Source organism: Carlito syrichta, unplaced genomic scaffold, assembly GCF_000164805.1.
Source record: "Carlito syrichta isolate Samal-C Ts95f unplaced genomic scaffold, Tarsius_syrichta-2.0.1 Scaffold301974, whole genome shotgun sequence".
Classification (NCBI taxonomy): Eukaryota; Metazoa; Chordata; class Mammalia; order Primates; family Tarsiidae; genus Carlito; species Carlito syrichta.
The window spans coordinates 215,620-226,406 of NW_007246070.1; positions in this window are offsets into that span (position 1 = coordinate 215,620).

Consider the following 10,787-nt stretch of genomic DNA (forward strand, 5'->3'; position numbering starts at 1 on the left):
AAAAAAGAAAGAAAAAGTCTTTGACTCACTGGGTGCCTCCCAGTAACACCAAAATGAATCATTCCTAACCAGAATCACCAATTGTCTTAGTGTACGTGTATATGAAGGCCAGATGATGGGAATCGTGTCATTGCACCCATCTTCAAAAAGCAAAGGTAACTAGAGAATGAGATTTCCCGAGACTCTCCTAAACCTCTCTATGTTTGCAACAATAGTTCAGCACGATTTTCACATACTAAGCTAATCCGCCCTTGTCTGTATTCACTCTGCTTACAAAGATATACAAATATATAGCTTATGAAAGTTTTGCTATGAACACATCATTTTCTCTATACAACTCAGCGATGTCTTTGGAGGATACTTATTTCAAGCAGTTAACACCTGACCCCAATTTCTGTGGGTAATTAGTGAGCTAGATAACCACACAAAGTGGGTAATTATTTAGTACCCAAGGGTACGCTAGAAGTGGGTAGTGGCTTTGTTAACAAAAGCACATCTCTAATTATTGTATCTATGATGGGTGTTTTAAAAATACCAGTTACTATATCAAGTGAACCATGATAAATAAGTGAACTATTTTGCTGTCCTTAGCATATATATATACATATGTGTGTGTGTGTGTGTATATATATATATATATATATATATTCTATCATGGTTAATCATATTTACCTCTCTTGTATGGAGTGTTGAAAAACTAATTAGTTAACATCTGTAAGACTCTCTGAAGATGGAATGTGCTAGAGACCTCCTAAATATAGTCATCTTATTGTTATTATTACCTTGACTAAAAATTCTAGGTTGGGAGAAGCTGAGGGAGTAGATGTTATTGTTGGGTCTCTAAGTGAGATCACAAACATAATGCATTTGATGAGGGAGGAGTAGTCCCCTACCTGACAGAGTCTAACCCTGACTGTAATAGAGAAGAAAGGTAGACGATATTTCATTGACATCTGGCTCAGGTTGAATCCAAGGAGCTGGGTAGTAGATGGGGAGAGGGAGGAGCAGGAAGAAGGAGTCAGTGATGAGCCGGGAAGGAAGCTGAATCAGCTGGACCACACCCTCTTTCCAAAGTCGTTCTATCCTTCTCTTTCAGGAGCAGCAAAAATGCACAAAAATCCCCAAAGGAGACACCTATGCAAGTCCTGGGACAGATTCAGCATAATGACAATCCATCAGCCAGTTACACAGCATTTATTCTAGAGAAAAACCAGCAGTACAAATCAGTTTAGCAAATGCAGATACATTTTAAAATATTACAATGTTGAGAATAGGCACACATGGACCAGTCTCAGATATCTTTAACCCAGGACGAGAGTGAAGCAACTTTCTAATTTAATTGCTTTTATGAAACACTCTCAGAAGGAGAAGGGGGTATTATTTCTCTTTGCTGAGAAAAAAAAAGAGAAAGAGAAGAAAAAAAAAAAAAAGAAAGGAAAGAAAAGAAAAACCCATGCTTTCAGGGACCCTGTTTCTGGAGAACAACCAAGCCTTGAAAACAAACAACAACAACAACAAAAACTTACTGCTGCTTTCTCTGTAAATGCCCATCTCCTCCAGCCGGCTGTCTGGCTCTGGCTGAGGCAGGACAGACAGAGGCCTCTGGGATCCAAATCTTCAAGTAGGCTCACCACATTTTTTCTTTCAAAGCAAGGTTGTCCTGGGGATTAACCCTAGGGGTCTGGGAGATGCAAGCGTGTGGGAAGGGTGAAGAAAAATATGCAGAGATATTGTATTCAACCCAGTTTACCGCTTCTAGGGAATAGAAAAGGGAAAGGACCTCATTAGTCTGCCAACAGGTACCACAGCCGAAATCTCTGCTGGAGGACGGCCTTCAGGACACGTGTTTATGCTGTGATTGGAGGCCAGTGGTGTGATGAGCACATTTTCAGAGTTTGGGAGCAGAGGGAAAATTTCGCCAAAAGCTACCCACGCCAGGCTTCTGACCTGAAGCCCGGTATTTGTCACCCCATCTCTGAGCTCAGAACTACAAAGGCTGACTGGCATTCTCCCATCCGCCCAGCTCCTTTCAAACCCACAGACTGTGCCAGACTGGCCCCACCTCCCACTGCAGCACATTCTGTAGCCCCGCTCCATGCTGTGCTGTAAGGAGCCAGATTTCCGTTTTAATTGTCCTACCTGGCTGTCCCCTCTGCCACTACCCCTAGCTCTTGGTTCCTGGCATGATTTCAAAGCCCCAGTGAATTGCTTTCCCTCCCCCATCACAATCTTAAACACCTCTAAGTTCTCCCGTCCCCAAATTGTAACCCTTTCAAACTACAATGTTTTTATGTCTTGCAGTTTCTTACATGTCTGACCACTACCACCTCCTTTCTTTGACCTCTCTCATTCTCTTGTTTGACTTCTTTTTTTTTTTTTTTTTTTTTGCCATGTCCTGATTCATATTGTTGGACCGAAAACCAAAACCAAAAGTGATTTGCTAGTATCTTCCCCCTTCTCCTTCCCCCATTATATTAGCATATCTGACAATCCAATTCATCTCAGGGCATTTCCCCAAAGCTCACCTAAAGCAACAGAGAACTTGTGTGTGTGTGTGTGTGTGTGTGTGTGTGTGTGTGTGTATGAATTAAACTGTGTGAATGCAGCAGGAAAGGGCTTGATATACACGGGTGAAAGGCAGAAGAAAAGAATCTTGTATACTTGTGGATATTTAAGGTAAAAGCAATGAAAGCTAATTATACCAAGAACTTACAGGAAGAATATTATATATATGTATATATATATACATATATATACACACACAAACACACACATGCTGAGCCGTTAAATCACAGACCCTCAGATTATCTGATTATCTGTGAATGGGATAGGCAGGACCACATGGTTTTGCAGTTGAAAACTGAATACAAAAGCCTTCTGGGATGGATTGGAAGAGGAAGACAAACTCCCATACATCATCTGTGCCCCTCCACCCTTGTCTGGGCTTAGGGGCTAAGAACTGCCATAGTCCATCTCCTTTATTTCCACCATGATTTTAAGCTTATTATTGCTATCCATCTCTAAAATATCTGTCTCCTAACCTTACTACTTAGGTATTTATTGCTTTCATGTTGCAATTCTGTTCACTGACCTCTAACAACCAGCACTGAGGGTCTTCTATGTGTCAGACACAAATAATTAGTATCTCATTTAGTCCTCAAAACAGCCTTAAAGGCATCATTGATTGGTGTTTTAACAGATGCAGAAAATAAGGCTTGGAATAGCTCAAATTGCTCAGCTCATGAGTGGCACCACTAAGATCTGAACACAGATCTAATTCCATAAGCATGGTCTTTCCCTTGCATCGTTACTCTATTTGACTCCTGCCTCAGTCTGAATGGCACTTTCTGCAGTTAGTCCCCTCAAACTAGTTTTTCTCCTCTTATGCATTTTCCATAGCACCCTGTACTCCATCTTAGCATTTATTCATTCTTTTCATTTTGCTGAGTTTATCCAGTACATAGTTAACATAGTCACTGAGTACTTAACTATTTATCAGGCACTGTGCTGGACAGTGTAATTTCCTTACAGGAAGTGACACTGAAATAGTGGCATCACCTACAAACTGTGTTACTCCATCTCTGAACTATAAAGTCAGAGAAAGGTTGTAACAGGGTCATCTCTATATCCCCAGTACACAGCACAACACCAGGCACACAGCAGGAGTTCACCAAAGAGCTTTAAACAAAGTTTTATGCTAATATTGTCTTGTTTATAACCTTTTGAGAGAGTAGGGCTCATGTCTAAATAACTCTTTAAAAAATGCTTAGTAAAATGCTACATAGGCCAGGCATGGTATCTCATGCCTGCAATCCCAGCAGTTTGGGAAGCTGAGGTTGGAGAATCGCTTGAGTCCAGGAGTTCAAGACCAGCCTGGGTCACATAGTGAGAGCTTTTCTGTCACTATGTGACAGATCATGGCATGTGCCTGCAGTCGCAGCTCCTTGGGAGGCTGAGGCAGAAGGATCATTTGAGTCCAGGAGATCAAAGCTGCAGTGAGCCAGGATCATGCCACTGCACTCCAACCTGGACGACAAAGTGAAAGATCCTGTCTAAAATAAAGTCACATAAAAATAGAATCTAATAAGTGGTGAATTGCTACCTTCTTTTCTTTTCTTTTCTTTTCTATTCTTTTCTGAGTTGGAGTTTCACTCTGTTGCCCAGGCTGGAGTGCAGTGGCATGCTCACAGTCACTGCAGCCTTGACCTGCTGGACTCAGGTGATACTTCCACCTCAGCCTTCCAAGTAGCTGGAACTACAGGCATGTGCCACCATGCCTAGCTAATTTTTTGATTTATTGTAGAGATAAGGCTCGCCAACTTGTCCAGGCTGGTTTCGAACCTATGGGCTCAAACAATCCTCTCACCTTGGACTCCCAAAGTACTGGGATTTTAGGTGTAAGCCGCCGCGCCTGGGCCCTAACTACCTTATTTCCTAAGACTGTACTGTGACTGAAGTCCCACGTATAGCCATGCTTGTTTATGTTTCTGAAAAATAGAAAATTGATCTGTTTAATTCATCCTATAAATTCTGAAGTCATGCTGTTTCTGCTTAAAGCCAGTCGATCTCTGTCTGAAATCTCACCAATCTGTGGATTAGGAGGTCATGTCAAGTGATAAAGTGTCCAGGATGATGTGGCTGTGAGGGACTGTTGTGGACTACATGCAGGGAGGGAGCATTCTTACACTTTAGAGTATGTGGGTAAATCCAAATCTGAGATAAGCAACCCAGCTCAGGTGCCCTCATTTCAGAAAAAGAGGCTGAGAAGATAGAAATGGCTCATGACCATATGACCTAAATGACTCCAGGATTTCATAAAGTTTTCTGGAGAAAGATGAGACAATTCCTTATTTTGCCTAAGGAAAGAATATTTGAGTATGTATAACTGCTATCTTTGGCAGGCTAGCGTCTATCCTGTTCTTCATCTGAGCAGTCCTTGTCTCTGAATAGAAGCAGGCAAGGACTAGCATTAATGCACATTCAGAGTTTTGACACCACTGAAGTTGGTCACAAATACATTACTATCTTCACTAGGCTGGGATAATTTTCATTATGTCAATGTGGAATACAGTTTCTATTATTGTACCCTTTGGAGGTTGGTGGCATCTCTCAAGGTGAAGCCGGATAGGTGACCGTGGTCATTCTGCTCTAAACGTACTCAAGATGTAGACTCTCTAAATTCCCTCAGCAAGAGTCTCTCACTAATTGGCCAAAGTATTCCTCACGACTCATCATAGGAAAATGACGAAAAGGAAACTTTGGTATTATTTGGTCAGCAAAGCCCTTTTCCTAAGCAATGAAATGTCAAACCAGTAGGGAGCAGTGTTTGGTACCATCTGTAGCTCAAGTGGTCTCAAAAGGAATCACCTGCCAGATCTTACACCCCAAATCTACACCATTTCCAAGTGTCAAGCTAAGTAGTGTCAGGTTAATCCTTGAGTTTTTGCTTAGTAAAAGAAAAAATAAATAAACTTTGCTTTCATTTGCCTTTTAGGATATGAAGGGAAATCAAGGTTGAGGTAATTCTTCTCCCTCTATATATATTTAATAAAATTTCTTGATATGAATATGTAAAATAATTCTGTTGCTTTCTTATACCTCACTGAGTGAGTTTTAGAGGACTTTCCCTGGCTTCCAGCCTAACTCCATAGATGGGCTGGTGCTTATCTGATGGGCGCATATGACTTGTGAAGCTCTCTGGAAGGTAATCTATGGTGCATTGATTGCCCCGGGGTCTGACTCTACTAGTTTTAGGAAGTACATTTCAGTAGCCTTCAGGGTCTAGGAAGGTGAAAGAGAAAAGCTTCCACTTCTATGCAATAATGGGTAAACTGAAAGGCAGAAAGAGAAAAGGAGAGAGGGGAGGAAAGAGAGACAATGAGCTTCCACAGGTGATGTCTATTACCTGTGCCCTAAGAGGATTGACCCTGACATTATAAAAATCATTATTCTTGGCTGAAGGGTGTCATCCAAGAGCCAAGTGCTATTTCAGTCTAGATTCCCTGCCATTCAGTCATTAGGTTTAGGCTGGCAAGCAAACAGGCATATTTCTGCCCCCTGGGACTTTTGAAGCTTGAGATTGCTAGGCCAAGAGTCTAGAGATGATATTCAGCCTAGGATACAGGCCAGGAATTTGGTCTGAAGTTGTTTGTATATTTTTTTCAAACTGCTACACACAGCCTGGAGGTTGTGAGGGAAAGGAAAGAGGTGAAGGAAGGTAGAGCTTTGGAAGTCAAGAATGTTTTCATTTCAAATCCAGTTTTATTGATGCCATGGTTCCTAGGGATACCTTTGCTGATCAAATTAATAAATTAGAAGATTGGGCTCCTTTTATAGTAGTCATCATCTCTAGATCTCTAAGCACTTTCCAATATATAGGCAGAGAAGTAGATGGGGCAATGACAACCACCAAGGAAAAACTGGATTACAATTCAGACCTCAGAAATTCTAATCAGACTCTGAATATTGTCTCTTAACTTTTCATCAGTGTTCAAAAGTCAAGACATACTTCTTCACTTTGGGACTTTTCAGTTTTTAAAATTATTTTGGTTATTTAGATTCTAAAGTTTGAAGATAAGTAGAAGGAAAAGCAAATATCTTCACATCATTATTCCTGTGTCATAGTTGGAAAATGAGGCAATTAATGACTAAGTACTTTTCCCAAGAAGGTTAACATAGCACCAAGAATAGAATCTAGGTCTCTCAACCCAGTCATTGTGAGGGAAGATGAGCTAGTATATATATGAACTGCCTCAAATTCATTCAACGAGTGGGTTTGTGTAAACCTGAGGTGTCATTAATAGTAATCATACCCTGTGCATCTTGGTTTCCTCCATTATTAACTAATGATAGCACAGTAAGAAAGAGCTTCAACAAGATGCGGTTAAATTTACTTGTGCGTTTATAAAATGTATAAGCATGTCAAAAGTGCTGAGTGTGCAGAAATAAAATTAAAAAAATACAGAAACACATTTTGAGACACATTTTTAAGTCCAAGGTGCAGTGGCAGATTCAGAATTCCTGCTGAGATTGAAACAGAGAACGATGAATAGGGGCACTCTGGGGAGAAGCCAAGAAATATCTTAAAGGTGGAAACTGCTACCTCAGAGATTTTAAATTTGGCACATTCTACACTTCTCAAGGAGTCTCTCCATGCTACAAATAGCAGTGACACGGATAACACAGAGAACTGTGTCAAAGGGAGCCAGGCTTACCTTCAGGGGTCTGATGTTTTGCCCTTCATGAATGTTCAACTGCATGCTCCGATCCAGGACAGCACAGATCAAACCTGCTATGGTTTGCAATCAACCTGCCATCCAGAATCCATGGGAGTTAAGTAAATATTTTTGGCATTCTTCAGCCTTCAAAAATTCATTGTGATATGCTATGAATACCTACTCCAGTTCTGGGCTGTTTAGTTCATGGACCAGTGGCTCTGTCTGCTTACATGTATTAAATGAGGACATGTGTTCATTGCTATTCTACTGATACTTAGCACTGTGCCTGCCACATAGTAGGTGCTTTAAAAATTATTGTTTATTCTGTACTTTTCTGGGAATTTAATATAATCTAAGACCATACTGTCATGAAGCACAGACCAATCAACTGATTAAACACAGACAAGCAATCTTTAATTGATAATTTTCCTTTTTTTGCGACGAGTTTAATTACCCAAAATCCACATCCACCTTAAAGTTTATGGAAGCATGAAAAAAAGGTCTAAGATAAAGAAAGAGGAAAAGTATTTTGAAAGTAAAACAAAAATTGATCTGATATTCAGATTTTGTTTAAAATGTTAACAGTACTTTTGGGCTTCTCATAAACATTTAGACATTTGCTTGTCAATTTTTTTTTTTTCTTTTTGAGTTGGAGTCTCACTCTGTCACCCAGACTGAGTGCAGTGGCCGCTCCCGGCCACCGCAGCCTCGACCTACTGGGCTCCGGCGATCCTTCCGCCTCAGCCTTCCAAGTAGCTGGAACTACAGGTGCGCGCTACCACGCCCAGCTAATTTTTTTAAAAAAAATAGATGAGAAAACCAAACTAGGGGAAGAAATAATTGGTGAACAATATCTCTACCCCAACTAACCTACATGTGCATTTATCTTTAAACCCTGATGACTTGCTTTCCATGGTGCAGTAAGAATTAATCAAAATCCTGGGAAATTAACTTTATTCAGAAAATTCATGAAGAACTGGTAAGATATCTAAACCTAAGGTTGGGCATGGAAGTGAGGGAAGAATCCTACATATTATTTATCTTCTGTAGAAAACAAGGAGAGATAGCCCAGGAAAATATCAATGCATAAAATGAACTTCTCTACCCTGATAAGAAAAAGGACAGGGGAGTAAAAGTAGAACAATTACCACCTGATTCACTCAGTCTTTTTTTACTCTTTTGGGTGATCTCAGCCTCTCTTTCTTCAGTGCCCCATCAGCACTGCAAGCATATCTCACACAGAATATGTTGCACTGTGATAGTAATTAAGACTGTGAGATCCATCTCCCTGTATCTCCAGTCTGTTATAATGACTGGTACACAGTAAACTCTTAGTAAATGTTGAACGTAAAGGGAGTTAAGTCAACTTGAAGATAAAATGTAAGAGCTACAACATAAAGTGCAACCACAACCACATCCAAAATAAGCAAGGAAAAATGAGAATTCAATTAGATCCAGATTCTGGACTGGGTCTTATGGGACAGAAAAGGGCAAAGAAGAGACTTCGATGTGACTCTCCATCCTTCATGAAGATGCTAATGTCCTGCTGACTGAGTTATGCACACAGAGTTGGAATCTGGCCCTGGGGAAAACCAAAGGCTGACATATGCTTGTCTGGTCTGCATACTTGAACTTCACCTTCTATTTCTGGTTATAGTGGTCCCAAAACACATGCCCCAATGAAAGGAAAATAGAACTGAAAGTTAAGAGACATAGGTTCTCCTCTTAGCTTTGATATAGTGACCTTGGACAAAACATTTCACATCTCAGATCCTTAGCTCCCTCAACTATAAAATGACAGGATCAGACTAGATGAACTCTCAAGTTCCCTCGAGGGAAAGTCTAGAATTGTGGAGTCCCTCTTTCTGTCCAGATTCCAATCTCTTACAAGAATATTTTCTTAACAATTATGATACAGGCAGAATTTGGATTTAGAAAAAAATGGAGCATCTTAGCTGATGTTAAAAATAATTTTGAGTTTGAAGATGAAAGAAGAGAAGAGAAAAAAAGAAATGCTAAGAGTCTTAGCATGGAGAATTAATCATAGCAGATTGGATCATGAAAGGGGGATTCCCATTTAGCTATCTTCTGATCCTTGAATTTTGACAAGATTCTTGGACAATAAGAAAGCATATTGTTGGGAAGGGATAAGAATTATTTATCCCATTTCATAGGAAGGGAAATTGAAGTCATGAAAAAAATATATAACTCACTCAAGATAGGACTGTGATGATGAAGCTGGCCCAGTACACAGGTATCCTGACTTGCAACCAATCATGTTTGCATTTGTCAATGAAGAAATTCCCACTGCTTCCAATGAGCACAGTGCCAAGGCCCAGTGAAATTGGGCAACTCCAAGGCCAACTTCACTTTCATGATCTCTGATGAAATCAGACCTGCTCAGAATTTCCATAATGTTTATCAAGGAAGAACGTAACTACATGAATGACCCATAGAGCCTTTTTAGAAGGTTCCTGTGGTCAAGATATCCACTGGCCTTGGGTCAGGAAATCTGGTTTTCATTCCATTATCTGCCACTTTAGGTTTTTGTGCATCAATTTCTTTCTCTAGGAATCAAAAACTTTTAGGAGAAACTTAAAATGTAAAATGATCTCAGATCAATATGTTGAAAATATTGTTAGAAGAGCTTTTGGCTGGGATTACTAATTATCTGAAGAAATTATTCTTATCTAACTTTTAAATATATGTGTATATAGACACATATGCCTATATATGTATTTAAAATCTATTTAATATATAAATGTGTATAAAAGCATATATACATATACAATGTCCTTATAAAAATTATATATGTGTATGTTCATGTGTGTATATATTCAAGTATAGGTACATATATATAGTGGGTATGTGTATATATGCTATGATATGTATGTATTTATACTTCTTTCAGCCTAGCTGGGAAATCTGTTTCACAATCAACTGCTGCTCTCTCCTTGGACTTGATATATAGCCAAGCAAGCCATTCTCGATGAACACTGCTCCCTCCTGGGAAAAGTCACAGAATAACTTTATTGATTTCCCTTTACCCTTCTCCACATTTCTCTCCTGAAATGCTGTCTTAACTCTTAAATGTAAAAGCAAAAGGAAAAGAAAATAAAAATGAAGAGCTTTGTTTCTTTAGGATCATGATGATTGTATTTTTCTTGTTTTCTAAAAAAATATTTTTGAGGAACAGGGTACCTATGTGAGACATCTATATAGTAAAAAGAGGATGACATGTGTCCCAAGGTTTTCAGATGACAGATTTCTCTACGCTGCAACCTGTGCTTTATACACAATGCTGGATGCAGTACTGCAACAACCTATTCTTTTCTTTCTCTTATGATTTGGCCAGCCATCTTTGAAAGCCGCCAAGACTTTTTGGCAAACAGTCCTCCACTGTTTCCAGGAGCGCACCCAACACATAGAAATATAGGGAAAGTTTGTTTCTTGTCATTTTTCCTACCTCAAAAGATCCCAGGCAAGATTAAGTGGGTTTTTTTGTTGTTGTTGTTTGTTTTGTTTTTGTTTTCACAAGCAGAAAATCTTTGCTTACAGAGACTTTGGTGA